This window comes from Microtus oregoni, unplaced genomic scaffold, assembly GCF_018167655.1.
Source record: "Microtus oregoni isolate MIOR12 unplaced genomic scaffold, Mior012 000054F_ref0000373, whole genome shotgun sequence".
NCBI lineage: Eukaryota > Metazoa > Chordata > Mammalia > Rodentia > Cricetidae > Microtus > Microtus oregoni.
The window spans coordinates 8,449,466-8,465,491 of NW_024543830.1; the positions used below are offsets into that span (position 1 = coordinate 8,449,466).

Consider the following 16,026-nt stretch of genomic DNA (forward strand, 5'->3'; position numbering starts at 1 on the left):
ATGATCATTTTTATTGTGGGCAGCTGGGCCACACTGCTTCACACTTTTGTCACTTCTTGGTGAAATACATGCACATTAGAAGTCTCGATTGTGAAAATGAGTACTCCATGTCCCCTGCTTTATTTGCCAATTCAATAAATGTCTATTCAGCCACTTAGAGGCTTTCTGCTATTTGAGAGTACTTTGTACTTCTTTGTAACCTACAAAGAAGAGTTTGGAGCCATCTCTGACCTTGAGTCTTAATAAGCAAGCCAGTTAGAATGGCAGTCACCTCCATGACAAATATACAAATGCAAGCCCCTGGAGGAATTTAAAGAGAGCAGAGATTTTATGACTGGTGTGTGTGTGTGTGTGTGTGTGTGTGTGTGTGTGTGTGTGTGTGTGTGGCGGGGGTAAGTGAGGCTTGCAGGAAAGATGCTATTCTATTTTCCTTCTGTTTCTGTGGCAAACAGCATGACCAAAGTCAACTTGGGGGGAGATGAGAGGGCTTAATTCAACTTATAACCCACAGGCCATCATAGAGGAAAGCCAGGGTGGGAACTCAAGGGAGGAACTGAAAAAGGACTAGAGAAACTCAGCTTTTGGGCTTTGCCCCAGGCTTATGTTCCATTACCTTCTTACAAAGCCCAGGTCCAGCTGCCTGAGGATGGTACTGCCCGCAGTGGGTTGGGCCTCTTGCATCCATTAGCAATCAAGAAAAGGTCTCCATGGATATGCCTACAGGGCAATCTGGTGATGACGTTTTTCCAATTGTGATTCCCTCCTCCCACGTATGTCTTGGTTTGTGCCAAGGTGACAAATCCAACTAGCACAAATGGCATCGGGATTGGACTTTGGAAGAGTGGGAAGACTACAGGCCAAGTGGGGACAGAGCCTTTCAGATGAGTGAGACTATGCCAAGATGACGTGAGTAAAACCGAAAAGAGCTGTTCAGAAAAAGGAAGTGGTCAGCTTCGGGGAAAGAAGGACAAGAAGACTGGGGTGCAGGCATGAGACTGGCTAGGAGCGTGAGGAGCCTGACTGTCATGGTTAGCAGGCTGAAGTTAATCAGGCAATGGGGAAGCCACTGCAAGAGCCAGAAAGATCTTAGGAAACGCAGCCCGAGAGTTGTGTGGAGAATGGTGGAAGTTGGAAATAGACATCCAAACTTCTAGCTCAGGACAGAGGCGATGCAAGCGCAGGGTTTGAAAAGGGACGGAACTTAAGAGCTATCGTGGAGATGACAGCTGGAGAGGTCAGGGCTTTGGACGCTTTGGTGTAGTAGGGATGAACATAGGGACAGGAGGTGGGAGGAAACCAGATACCCATGTTTGATAAAATCGGCTAGGAGAACAATGGTACTCAGCAGAAAAGAAGAAGGGGGTATCAGTGAGAATTACTACTGTGTATTCACGGTGGGCAAGAAGATAATGCACTTAACTTTAGAGGCAGGGAATTTGAATGCTCTGGGATAAAAAGGAAAGATACCAAAAAAATTTGGGAAAATAATTAAGTATGCGTATTTTACTTTTAAAGACTTGTGGACTTCGAAAACATTCCACTATTTCTGTGTTTAGTAATGTCAAAATTCACAGTGATTCAGCCAGACTTGAACCTGCGAGTGCCCAGCTGGTCCACGGCTATGCCCACTGTTTCTTACTGCCTTGGCAAGTCCCTGAATCTGAGCTGTAGATGTAGACCAGGCCCACTAGAAGTATTCAGAAGTTTTAGGGAGTCTGAAGAAGATGGCCAAGAAGAATCTCTGTTTAGAAAATGAGGGGGTGGCTGGAGAGGTGGCTCAGTGGTTAAGAGCATTGCCTGCTCTTCCAAAGGTCCTGAGTTCAATTCCCGGCAACCACATGGTGTCTCACAACCATCTGTAATGAGGTCTGGTGCCCTCTTCTGGCCTGCAGACAGACAGAATATTGTATACATAATAAATAAATATTTAAAAAAAGAAAATGAGGGGGGATGAAAACTACAGAAGGGGAGTGGGAAGTCAGGAAGGAGGGAAGGCAGCCATTACACAGTGACTTGAGAACCACAGGATGTAGAGTGTTCCAAGAGGAAAGGGCTTGGCCAGCTGCTGAGGACTGCTGGGGCACAGGGACTGGAAGCGTCCTTTGAGACAAATGGCTCCACCGCTCTGCAGGTCTCCGTAAGAAATCCCAGGAGAGCAGAAGCAGTGGACATTTTGAGGCTAAGAAGTCATGGCAGGCCGTATAAACTACTTCATGACCTTGTAGGGGACAGGATGAGGATGGCAGCTGGAAAGGGTAAGGGAGTGACAAGCAGTAAGCGGTGGGATGGATAAGGGCACCTTTGTAGAGGCTTCAGTGAAGGGGACGAGAGAGATGGAGCCAGAGAGGGCAAGAAGAAGAGGAGGCTGGACCACAAGGCTGAAAGTCACTGTGCAAAAACACTTAGTCATCTATCTACTAAAAGAGCAGTGGTGGTCCCCTGCAGTGCCATCATTCCCTAGGAAGAATAGAGAGGCCCTGACACAGCACACAGCGACATGACGGTTAGGCGCTTCAGTGTGCAATCCCTGCGAACTTGCCTCTCGAATTCTGCTATTTTCATCTCAAGTATACTTGGTGGGGATGTGGCTCAGTGGTTGAGTGCTTGCTTAGTATGCACAAGGCCCTGGATTTACCCCCAGAACTGCAAAAATCAATGGATGAATAACTAACCTGTGAAACCTCAACACTTTCTCCTTCTCTGAAAAGGTCTATGTTTTAGTCTGTTCGTAGCAATATCAAAAACCTGAACGGAGAAGAGCCAGAAACAGCCCCCAGAGACTAGGCATTCCAAGACTAAGGTACTGGTCGATTTGAAGCCAGTGGGAGCCTGATTTTTGCGGATGTACCTTCTAGTTGTGCCCTCACACAAGGGAGGGACTAGCTGGGTCTCTCCAATCTCTTTTAAGGGCACGAAGCCATTCAGCCACCCACCTTCCAAAGGCCCTATCTCCTAATACTGCATCTCTGTGGTCAAAGTTCAAACAGGTGAATCCTGAGAGGACACCAACATTCAGGCCACAACACAGCCATGTCCTGGGCTGCACAGTGAGACTCTGTCTCAAAAACAAAGGAGTGTGAAGTAATTCCACCGTATTCAAAACCTACCTAAGATCCAGCCAACACATCAAACAACTGCTCTTTCCTTGTACATTAAATACGTACCGTGCTGCGGGGGGGGGGGGGGGGGGGGATGTGGGAGCTGGGACATCATCCATACTGACTAAAGTGGAAAGTTCTTCGTTTCTCCATGAACACAATCTCAGTAACACAAAAGAATCCCCTCGTGTTAATGGTTCCCTTAATTGTACGGCAGCTGGGCAGGGTCAGAAGTGCTTCAGGGAGCAGGCGGGTCCAACAGCTAAGCCCAGGGGAGCATTTACCCACCGCGTGAGCCTTCAAGAGTCGCATTCTAATTTATGGCTTGGTCTTTCTGTTTAATATGAAATAAATAAATAATTTAAAAGGGTCTGGTAAGATGGCTCATCAGTTAAAGGTACTTAGGAAGCAAGCCTGACGATCTATGTTCAATCACCAGAACCCATGAAAAGGTGGAAGAGAACGGAGTCCACAGAGCTACCTCCTGACCCCATGCATGTTCACATGCAACACGCAAATAATAATTAATTTTTTAAAATAATAAGTTGAGGTGTTGAGTGCGGCTCAGTTTGAAAGTCCCTGGTGAATGGATGCTGGGTCCTGGAGACTTAGTCCCCACATTCTAAAACAACGCCACAGAGCTGGGACAAAGACTAGATTCGCCAAACAATGTGATTGATGGCTTTATCATCACTAATCTCCTGCATTTCTTCTCTATAATTATAATGACACATATCAGGCTTTCAAGTTATTTCCTGATTTATGCATGTCTCATGTAAAAACTGTGATTCCATGCACAGTTAGAACTTGATATGAGTCAAAGTCTAGAAGGGACAAATGCAGAACCGGGATCAGGCAACCGTGGCAGCGGGTAGGGAACCAGGGTCAGGCAACCGTGGCAGTGGGTAGGGAACCGGGGTCAGGCAACTGTGGCAGTGGGTAGGGAAAAGCACCCAGCTTCTCCTTTTTTCATCTGAGCCATTATGGTCCTTCCTCCCAACCTTCCAGCCTACTTATCAAAAACAAATGGATAACTAAAGACTAAAAACAAGTATCAGAAACCAGAATGAGGCTGAGTAACTTTCTGCATCCCTGTTCAGTGTAAACCCCCACACAGGGCAAATACTGTCACCAAACACAAAGCATGCATCCTCCATTGGATGACAGAACAGGGTCCCGGACACAGCAGTCCGTGTGGGACCCCACCAAGGCCTCAGCAATGCCTGCCCTGCCAGGGTGCTGGCATGTGCCAGTCACCTGGCAAAGGGTCCTAGAACACTCCTCTGCAGGCTTCCTGTCTCCTCATCGGGCCCCAGGTCTGATCTTCACCCATATGCTCTTTGAGATGCGAGCCTGGTTCAACCCCACCAGGGCTTGCTGGTCAACCCATGATACTGAATGCTGTACTCCCTCATTCTTTAAAAAAGCCACAGCCTTGGCCACACTGGCTACAGCCTAGCCCAGTTCCTCCCTTATCCCAGCTGTCCGGATCTGCACAAACTCTCCTCAGTCTCTGGGAAGCAAAGGTTCTAAACTTGAACCCACAGATAGGATGAAAGGGTTCTTAAGCCAGGGTGAAGAAAAGACCTGACATCTTTAGTTTTCATTAATCTCCAATGAAAATGTCTTGTGTCCTTCAGTGATGGGCATAGACAAGAAATCAGATATTTGTATATTATATGATAATTTTGTGGTCATATTAAAATATTCTCTCCATACCCACTACTTCCTTGAAGTTGGTGGTTAATAAATATTCCTCCAAGCCGGGCGGTGGTGGTGCACGCCTTTAATCCCAGCACTTGGGAGGCAGAGGCAGGCGGATCTCTGTGAGTTCGAAACCAGCCTGGTCTACAAGAGCTAGTTCCAGGACAGGCTCCAAAACCACAGAGAAACCCTGTCTCGAAAAACCAAAAATAAATAAATAAATAAATAAATATTCCTCCAGATCTTGTATAACACATAAAAAAGAAAGGAAATAAATATATAATTTTTTAAAATGTAATTTAGATAGGGCTCACTATATAACACAGGCTGGCCTTTTACTTGGCTCTCAAGTGCAGTTATTACAGATGCTACAACACGGGCTATTGAAAATATTTTGATAACTATTTAAATATGGCTAGTTTACCCTCTGGTCCTATGCATTTTATAATATGCATTATAGGTTATCCTGTGATGGTCGCTGTATATGGTACACAGTATCCCTGGTACCTGCCCTACTTGGTAAGAGAATATTTTATTCCCTGCTCAGTTCACCTGCTTCCTTCCTTTACCTCCAAACTGTTCAAACATGTATAAAGGCCCCATATGGCCTTTAGCAGAGCCAATCAATCTTCTTAATCCTTCTCTCTCTCTCTCTCTCTCTGTCTCTTTCTCTCTCTCTCTCAGCCCAGAACCTCTTTTTAGCTTGGCCTAAACTTTGGAGAGCTCTCCTCACCTTTTCTCTACCCAGCCACGTTCACAAGCGCACTCATCTAGTTACGCCCTAACATCAGGCAAACCTCAGGGCCTCTTCATGTGGCAGCAAAAGCCCTCCCTCCCCCATAGGATGGTCAGCCCAGGAAGGTGACATAAAGTCAGGGACATGCGAAGCTCAAAGACAGACAAACTTTAAAAAAAAGAGAAATAAAAGATATGAGGTGCCCAGGATACAACAAAGTCCTCCACTGCCCCAGACCCAAGGACATCTAAGGAAGCCTAACACTGTCACCAATAAGTAAACGATGACCACAAAGTCAGTTTATAACATAGTTGTTGCTGTGAAGACCAAACTGTCCTGTTTTCACCCAGCAGCCTCTGGATGACAAGGCCCTGTGATGGCAGAAACATCAAAGTTGTAAAACTTACCCAGAGAGAGAAAGAGAGATACCGCACACAGGATGTATGCCATCTGGACGGGCACTGCCTCTCGGGGCAGCTGCACTGAGGTTGCTCAGAAGCTGAGTGACAAAATTCTGTGCTGTCACGGCAAAGGTAAAGAGGAAGCTATGGTGTGGTTTTCAGCCCACGGAGAGACGGAGACGGCTTGCAGAAAGCAAAGGTGGCTACGTTCACAGTCACTCGGATCTGGGTGGGAGGTAACTAGTTAGCTTCATGGTGAAGCAAACACATGCAGACAGACAGAAGCTGGGATTCTTCCTGGCTAAATATGAAGGAATTCCAGAAAACTGGATTAATAAAAAGCACTGAGAAATATCGTGCTCTCCTCTTGAGGGAGGAAGCATGAGGGGACCCCTGGCAAATACGAACTCGGGGTCACAGAGTGGTGAAGATGGAAGCTTCAGAGTTAGGCTGCCTGGGGTTGGGGGCAGACTCTACTGGTAGCAGCTGTGTGACCTTCAAAAAGCTAACCTTTTCTAACTCTCATCTCTAAAATGGGGCTGCTCATAACACACCCCCCCACAAGAGAGCCAAAAAGCTCACTGGTTTAAAGTATTTAGAACAATATTCAGCCCACAGAAAGTGTTCAATGGATATTAGCTCCTGTTAGCACCATCAGAAGACTCTAAGTGAATTTCTATCTTCCCAGGGTGGGTCTGGAGACCAAGGAGAGAAGTTATTAGCCTCAGTCTCTAGGACCTGGTAAAGCACAGACTTAGGCAGATCAGTAGCAAGTTTGTTTGTTAGGGCATAGTACCAGATAGATTCTTCACTGTTCTGTCCACCACCACCATCCACCTGTCTACCTATCCAAACGTCATCTGTCCATCCACCATCTATCCACCTATCCAGATCTCCTCCCTCTCTCCATCCATCCATCCATCCACCCACCCACCTACCCACCCATCTGCCAATCATCCTTCCATCTATCTGCCATCCACCCACTGTCTGCTCACTCATTATCCATTCATCCATCCACCCATCCAACCATTCATTCATTCATTCATTCATCCAGTCTCCCCCCACCCCCATACTCTGGTGTTGAGGTAGAACTTGCACATACAAAGATATTCACAACCGTCCCTCTACCCTCAGGAAATGCTTTTTTTTTTTTTGAAGTTGTTTTCCCTGTGTAATAATCCCTGACTGTCCTGGGCTGTCCTGGAACTCCTTGATTTGTAGATCAGGCTGGCCTCAAACACACAGAAAGATCCACCTGCCTCTGCCTCCCAAGTGCTAGGGATAAAGGTGTGCACCACCATGCCCGGCCAGGAAATGCATTCTTTATATATATATATATATATATATATATATATATATATATATGTATATGTATATATATATATATAATTTATTATGTATACAATATTCTGTCTGTGTGTATTCCTGCAGGCCAGAAGAGGGCACCAGACCTAATTACAGATGGTTGTGAGCCACCATGCGGTTGCTGAAATTGAACTCAGAACCTTTGGAAGAGCAGGCAATGCTCTTAACCGCTGAGCCATTTCTCCAGCCCCAGGAAATGCATTCCTAATCAGACGAACACAAATAGATGTGGCCACAAACAGTGGGACATGTAAAGGCAGAGAAGGAAGTTGGTGGGCAGAAGGGAAGGTCAGGATAGATGGAACTGGGCTAAAGAGAGGACTAGAGGAAAAACAGCTGGGGCACAATTGGGAAACACTCTAGCACAGCAGGACAATGCTGACTGTCCCTTCCTTGGGGCTGGTGTGGGGAGGGCATCTATAGGTTGCCTGGGACAGATCTTAGTGGTTTGTGAAAGCTAGCCAGACTCTAATCTTGAAGACCAGAGGAACCATCAGGAGGGTTTTTAACATGAAGATAGCATGGTTTTTCTTTGAAAACAAAATTTCATATTATTAACTGGTTGGATGGTGAGGGAGGTAGAGAGGCCTATAAACAAAAGGTCAGTCATAGATTTTTGTACTTGCTTGTTTCACCAAAAACGAGTTCCTGAATTGGGGCATTTAAAATAAAGACGGACAGAGAGATGAAACATCAAAAACGTAGAGATCCCCTCTACATGACAAGATACCAAGTGCTGGAAAGCCTCATGTTAAAGAACAGCCTCTCTTCTCTAGATGGTGAAGCCTGACAGAGGGGAGCAGGAGAGAACATGATAGATTGTCACACTGGAGAAAGTAGGGGAGGTCCCTTGGGAGATGGCTACAGTTGCAGGAGGTAGGGCATGTCTAGTCCAGAAAGAGTGAGTGAGTGGTTAAAGGAGTCTTCGGGACAAAGGCATTTTAAGGTAAAATTCATTTTCTTAGTGCAATGACCATAGATCAGGGTGCATCTACAGAGCCGGGATATTGATATTTAATCCATCCATCCACTCTTTATTAATCTATCCATACACCTGCTCACTAAATCATCCTGCCCTCTGGTTAAATTCACTAGCTGTGGGTTCTTAAAGACTCGCTCCCTGAAACCAGTTAACCTGCACAGGCCTTTGTGAAAGATTCTGGACTTCCCTCTTCAAAGTTCTGTGTAAGACCTGGAGGGTAAAGGAAGGACAAGAAAGCTCCACCCCTCAGGAACCTGGAGTCCAGTTCAGTAAACATCTGAAGATAAACAACAGAAACCACAGGAGGAAGCAGGCTTGGAGTGTCCAGCGCATGGCCCGGCAAGAAAAACCCTAGGAGTGAATGGCTGGAGAGGCAGGGCTGGCCACCAAGATCGTTTGCAAAAGACATGCTCTGAAGTAGGTCCTTGCAGATCCAGTATGATTCCAGTGGGCAAGAGGGGATAGGAAGGAGATCCCAGGAAGAAGTAAAATCCTAAACACAGAGGCAGGGGCATGCTGGCTGTGTGTAGGAGAGCATTAACTGGAAGGCTGCCTAGGGCTGAGATCTCAAACTCACTCTCCAAGCTGGTAATGGCAGAAATCTGCTTGCCGTTTTGGCTAGAGCTGTCATAGGCCACATTATGGTATTGATATTTTAGGCAAATATACTGTATTAGCAGTTACTACTATGTAATAAACATCTACACAACTTGGTGGCTTCGGTGATAAATATTTATTTTTACTGATCAGTCTATGTGTTAGCTAAGTAACTTCACTAATGTGTTGGGTGATGGGATCAGTAATGGCCTAGGATGGCCCTGTATTGGACAACTCAATGCTTTGCCATGTGTCTTACACATTTTCACATAAAGAGTCCCATAGACCTAGTAAAAACATTCCATCCTAGAGGAAGGTTGCTTAAGACTAAAGAAGTAAACAACTCACAAGTCTCAGGAAGTCCCTAAAACTTACTACATCCACAAGCCTTCCCATGCCCAGTATAAGCAACAAGGATGCTAAGGACAGGAGACTCTCCACTCTTTTAAGCTTCCTGTTAAGTTGTGCAGAGAACTCCAGGCATCTAGCTTTCGTGAGCTGCCAGCCATGCTGGCGTGGATGTTTTCAGTACTTATCTGCTGTATCTCTGAACCTGTTAGTAACCCCTTACTTATGAAGTAAGTAACCTCAGCAAACTCCCTGGTTCACCAGTTGGACTTTGGTGGCATTACTTTGGTCTGTTATTGGTTCCTGTCTGTAGTGGGTGGATCATTGCTAGAAGAATTGTGCCACAGAACAAAGACCAAATCCAAATGCAAGCTCTGCCTCTTGGCTGCAGGAAGCAGCTCAATGACCCAGCAAAGGGGTGGGGGGAGAGTAAAAACCTCGAGCATCAGTGCAGCTGTCATGTGCGGTGAAGAGAGAATTATCTCAGAAATAAGCATGAGCCACGCGGCCAACAACACGGAGTTTCTGCAGCCCTGAAACCTATCTGACCCAGTAAATGTGCTACAACTTCAGATTCCTGGCTCTTGCCAAAACATTTTTTTCCTCTTTCTATTTTAGTTGCCTCCATTTCTGCCAGAATTGACAGGGTGATGTTGCTTCTTTTCTAAAAGGAGGAGGGAGGGGAGAGAGAGGAAAAGGGAGGGAGGGAGAGAGGCAGAGAGAGAGAGAGAGAGAGAGAGAGAGCGCACTTCTGTTGTCAAGGAAAAGAAAAGCTGTCCCAGTTCCTGTAAGATAGACAAAAAGTTCTATTTCTTCTCTCAAGCTGACACACCTTGATATTAGTTCTACAGAATCACTGTAACTGTGAACATTATGATCTCACATCATACGCACCTAGGGCCCCAGAACAAACCACGACTTTTCCTTACTGGGTGTATGGCAGTTTCATAGATTGACGAATGGCAGACATTGCCGGTCCCACTTTACAGCCAAGTGAATGGAGGCTCCAAGCCCTGGGCTGCTCTGTGGAAATCCTCAAGGTTAGAGTCTGAGGCTGCTGTGCTGACTAGTTTTATGTCAACTTGACACAAGCAGAGGGAGCCTCAGTTGGGAAAATGTCCCTCTAGATAGGCCTGTGGTGCATCCTCCTAACTGGTGATTGATGGGGGAGGGCTCAGCCATTTGCGGGTGGGGGCCACTCCTGGACTGGTGGTCCTGAGGTAGGAAAGCAGCCTGAACAAGCTCTGAGGAAGAAACAGCCAGAGAGCAGTACCCCCTCAGGATCTCGGCATCAGTTCCTGCCCTGACTTCTCTCAGTAATGGAGCATGCCCTGAGAGTTGATATAAGCTCTTTCCTTCCCAAATTGTTTCTGGTCATGGTAGGGTTTTTTTTGTTTTTGAGGTTTTTTTTTGGGGGGGGGGTGTTTTGTTTCTTTCAAGACAGGGTTTATCTGCATAGCCCTGGCTGTCCTGGAACTCACTCCACAAACTAGGCTGGCCTGGAATTTAGATCCACAAGCGCTGGGATTAAGGGTGTACTGGTTGCTAATGGAAGGTCAAGTGTAGGATAGTGAGTGACTCACAGAGGGATTAAAAAACAACAAACACCAAAACAAAAACCAGAAAGCCTAAGGGGTCAACAGAAAACCAACCGCCACTGTGTCCCCTGGAGCCCTGGAGTCTTGCCCTCAACTCAGACTTGCTGATGTCAGGCAGCCTGTGGCTAAACCTCGCAGCTACCTGTTCAGCATCCCAGCCACTCTATAAGAAGAAACCATGGCGGCTGTCTCTGAGTGACACTGCTGCATGCTGGGCCTGTGCTAGAGGATGCTGCCCCGTCTCACTCCAGGCCCTTTGTTCTGCCTGCTTGCTGCCCTGGCCCCATCAACACATTTACTATAAGGCTAAAGAAGTTTTCAAATGTGGACTGAATTCCTGTGAGCAAAGGCCAAGGGCAGGGTTTGGCACAGAAGCAGGGCAGCACAGACGGTGGGGAGCTGGAGATCTGCTTAGCTGCCTGAAGAAGAAAGGAAGACACCACCACAGGGATTCCTAGGTCATTTCTTCTTGCTAAGAGAACATTCCCCAGGGAAGGGCGACTCTATAAACTTCCTGATCTACAATCAACTTTGATGAAGTTTAGAGAAGACAACTCAGAATAGGAGGAAGGAGTGGGGACAGGAAGCTTTCATACCCACCCTTAGGGACAAATACCCAACTGTTGTGTCTGACAGTCTGCACTGTTCAAGGGTTCATTGTACTACATAGCCAACTTAAGATTTTTGTGTGTGTGTATGCTGGCGGGGTACACAACTTGTTGCACCCATACAAAGGTTTGCTCTCACACTGTGGGTCCTGTGGACTGAATTCAGGTAGTCAGGCTTGGTAGAAAGTGTTTTCAACCTGCTAAACCACCTCGACAGCCCTAATCACCCCTTACTACACTAGGGATACACAGCCCAATCCAGCCTCAAACTCACTAAGTAGAACAGGCTGACCTTGAACTATTTATTACTGGCTGCGCTTCTGCCTCAGCCTCCCAAGTTTCATGACTACAAGGGTGTGCCACCACATCCAACTTGTCTAGAATCTACTGCCTCACAGTATGTAAAGCCACTAATGCCTTTTCTTTAATGTGAAAGAAGTTAAAAATACACATGGTGCCACGGGAGCACTGTGCCTTTCTGTGTTTTTACACACCTCCTCCTTCGCCTGCGGCCGTTTTGTTGCTCTGACTTCTAAGTGCTTTAGATGCTCTACATAGTTCCTGTATCTGGCTTACTTCACACGGCGTTATATCGTTAAGGTTCAATCATGTGCATGCTCAAGGATATCTACCTACCTACCTTTGTATTTTGGCGCATGCGTGCCTCTGTGTGTGTGCGTGTGTGCATGTGTGTGTGTGTGTGTGGTGGGGGATGGAGGTCCCATGCACCTGTGTGAGAATAAACATGCACCCGGAAGCAATTGGGGTTCTTTCTTGATCACTCTCCGACTTATTGTTTGGGGCAAGGTCTCTCATTTACAGTGGAGCTGGGCTGATTCAGCAGGGTTGGCTGGCCAGAGAGTCCCAGGGAGCCTCTTGACACTACCCTCCCAGTGCGGAGATTACAGGCACGTGCTGCCATGCCCAGCTTCTCCATGGTGTCCGTGGTCAGAAACTCAAGCCTGTATGGTACTTTGCTACCTCAGTCATATCCCCAGCCCCAGGATCTTCTTTTTAAAGGCTAAACAATATTCCGTTTTGTTTACTCATTCATCTGCTGACGGACATTTAAGTTGCTTCTACCTCTCGGCTACTGTGAAGATAATGAGCATATGTGTCTCTTGGAGACATGGCTTGAAGAACATATTTTCTTTAGGACAGATTCCCAGAAGTGGGATTGCTAAATCATCTGGCAGGTCTATTTTTAATCTCTTGAAGAACCTCCATACACTTTGCATAATGGCTGTACTTCACATCAACACCAACACAGCTTATTCCAACTTTTCTGTATCTTTTTAAGATTTTTCATTTGCTTACATTGTGTGTGTGTGTGTGTGTGTGTGTGTCTGTGCGCGCGTGCACAGACACACACACACACACAAGTACTCTTGGAGGTCAGAAGAAGGTACTGGGTCCTCTGGAGATGAAGTTATAGGCAGTTGTGAGCCACCCAATGTGAGTGTTAAGAGACTGGGTCCTCTGCAAGAGCAGCAAGTGCTCTTAGCCACTGAACCATCTCTTCAGCCTCTGCCTTCTTGCACAAGAGCGGGCATCCTAACACACACCACGTGGCATCTCCTGGTGTTGATAGGCAATGATACCAGGTATCTTCTCATTTGGATGTGTTCTTTAGAGTCTTCTACGCAACTCCTTTTCCAATTTTTAACTTTAATAATCAAATTTTTCTTTTCCTTTTGTGGTTTTTTTTTTCAAGACAGGGTTTCTCTGTGTAGCTTTGGAGCCTGTCCTGCCATCTGCTTTGTAGATCAGGCTAGCCTTGAACTCACAGAGATCTGCCTGCCTCTGCTTCCCAAGTGCTGGGATTAAAGGCATGTGCCACCACCACCCAGCCAATAATAGAATTTCTACACAGTTTAACTATTAATCCTGTATCACATATATGATGTGTAAACATTTTCTCCTTTGCACGACATTTAAAATTTTGGTATGGTTCCATTTGTCCACTTTTGATTTTGCTACTCATGTTTCTGATGTCATACCCAAGAAATAGCTACCAAATCCCAACTATGTGTCCTCCGATGCCATCTGTGGGTACCATCTTCTCAGTGGCAGCCGCTGCTGGTGTGGTGGCCCTGCCATAACCAAATCACCATAGTTATCACTCTAGTGTCCCATGAGCACTGCCCTGCAGTTACAGGGAGAAGAGTGGCTGCCATTTAAGGACCTGTGCTGGAGCTCCTCAGGGTGACCTGAAGATGAGACCACATCAGTGTGGGGACTGTCCCAATGCAGGGCACATCCTAAGAATCCCAGTGTGGGACTGAGTACTGGCCATAGCCGTGAATGCCCCCATCTTCCTGGTACCATCAGACTACCAGAATATCTGTCAGGCAGCCTCTCAGACCACGGCAGAGCTGCATCCCTGGAGCCTGGAGAAGGTCAAGTTAGACAGATTTCTGCAGCAACCTGTGAGAAAAGGCCCAGGGGCAGGCCCGTGGCAGGTGGCCAGCCTCAGCAGTGCCTGAGCATGTGGCAGCAGGTGTGTGAGAAAGTTTGTTTTGCTTTTGACTTTGAGAAGGAACCATTTCAGTAACAGCAGAGTTGCCCAAGCCAGGCTCCGCATGTAGCAGGGTTTGGACTGGAGAGAATGTAATGACAGGCCATTTTGACAGCAGATCATTGAACCGCAGGATGTGAGCGACATACGCTCCGTCTGAGTAACTCACGTGAGGTGGTTACTAAACGGGACACAGAAACACAGGGTACAAAGCAAGGCCTAGAGGAATGTCAGCCCGGGAGGTGGGCTGTGGGTGCCTGCAGAGCTGGAACAATGCAGGAAGGGCTGCAGGTGCCTGCTCCCGCCCAGATCTGCTGGGGAACAGTGTGGTTCTTATGTTGCAGAGCTGGAACCCCAAAGTGAGTCAGAAAAACCACCTGTTGCAGTCTGTCTGGTCAGAGAATGTGAGTGTTTCCTCCTCTGCAGAGACGGATGGTTTCCAACTTCTCGTTCCTGAAAGAGAGACTGCTAAAGGTCATGGGAATTGAGCAGGGGACAAGGGGGGGGGGGGCGAGCAACAGGATCTCACCCCTACACCTTTCTGCTCGCTGGGAACCTTGTCATGGATGTGATGGCTATTCTTGGTTGCCAACTTGACTACATCTGGGACTAAAACCAAAGCAGCTGGAAACCCCTGTGAGGGACGGTTTTTATAATTAAATCATTTGAAATGGGAAGACCCAACTCTAATCTGGAATTTTTGAAGTGGAAAGAGCCACCTTTAATTGGGGCCACAGCTTCTGGTGGCAGCCTGTACAAAGGTCAGGAAGGAAGGAAGCTTGCTCTTGTTGCCAAGTCCATCCCATCACTGGGGTAGCCAACTTCTTTGGGATTCTGGCATACACTGAAGATCAGCTGGGACACCCAGCTTCATAGACTGAACAATTACCTGGACCTTCTGCTTGTAGACAGCCATTGCTGGCTAGCTGGACATGCACGACCTGTAAGCTAGTCTAATAAATCCCTTTTATGTGTGTGTTTATTCATTTTATATGTTATGTTCCTATAGAGAACTCTAATGGACTCTCCCTGGAATGCAGCTGTTTCATTGGAGGTCAGAATACACACCGCTGTCTGTGTGTTTATGTCTTTTGTGTACATGTGGAGGGCAGAACAAGCTCTACTTTTGTCCACATTTTGTTTTTGAGGCACTGTCTCTCACTGGTAGGAAACTACCCATCCCTGCCACTTACTTAGTACCAGATGTGTGTGCTACCATATCCTGCTTCACACATATTTTAGATCTTAGCCTTTAATGTCTATGTGTGCTTTGCTTGCATATGTGTATGTGCGCCACATGCATACATGGTTGTAGTAATAGGAGCGGCGGGGCTGTGTCCCCAGCACTCGGCCGCTCACGTGGCTAGCTCTAGCTTATGCCCCGAAATAATTACACGGAAACTGTATTCTTTTAAACACTGCTTGGCTCATTTCTATCTAGCCTCTTCTAGGCTAACTCTCGCACCTGGACTAGCCCATTTCCAATCAGGTGTGTAGCACCCCAAGGTGCGCTTACCGGGAAGATTCTAGCCTACGTCCATCCTGGGTCGGAGCTTCATCGTGTGTGCCTCAGAGAGCAGAGCTCTCGCGTCCGCCCAGGAGAGGGGAGCATGGCATCTCTCTGAGCTCACTTCCTCTTCCTCCCAGCATTCTGTTCTGTTTACTCCTCCCACCTATGTTTTAACCTATGAGGGCCAGCCAAGCAGTTTCTTTATTTTTTTTAACCAATGACCTTCTTCCATCACATGGTGCCCACAGAAAGCCAAAGAGGGCATCAGATTCCTCTAGAACTGAAGTTACAGATGGCCGAAGCCACCATGTGGGTGCGAGACTTGAACCGGGATCCTCTGCAAGAGCAACTAGTGCTCTTAACCATGGAGCCATTTCTCTAGCCCCCACGCCAGGACCCCCATGTGTCCAGAGGATTGTGTTTCGGTCCCCGTGCCTGCAAGGCCAGGACTTTACTGCCTGAACCACCTCCCTAGCCTGACAGTGCTTTTACAGGACTTGAAGAGAGCCGAAGATGCTGCCTTTGCACCTGGAATTGGCCACAATTCCTCCTACTGGTGAG

The 16,026-nt window shown here is 47.0% G+C and overlaps 1 protein-coding gene across 1 annotated transcript in view; it reads right to left on the reverse strand.

Moving 5' to 3' along the window:
- Cd101 (CD101 molecule) overlaps window positions 1-16,026 on the reverse strand; it is a 52,332-nt gene that overhangs the window by 33,307 nt on the left and 2,999 nt on the right. The gene's annotated exons all lie outside the window — the stretch shown is intronic.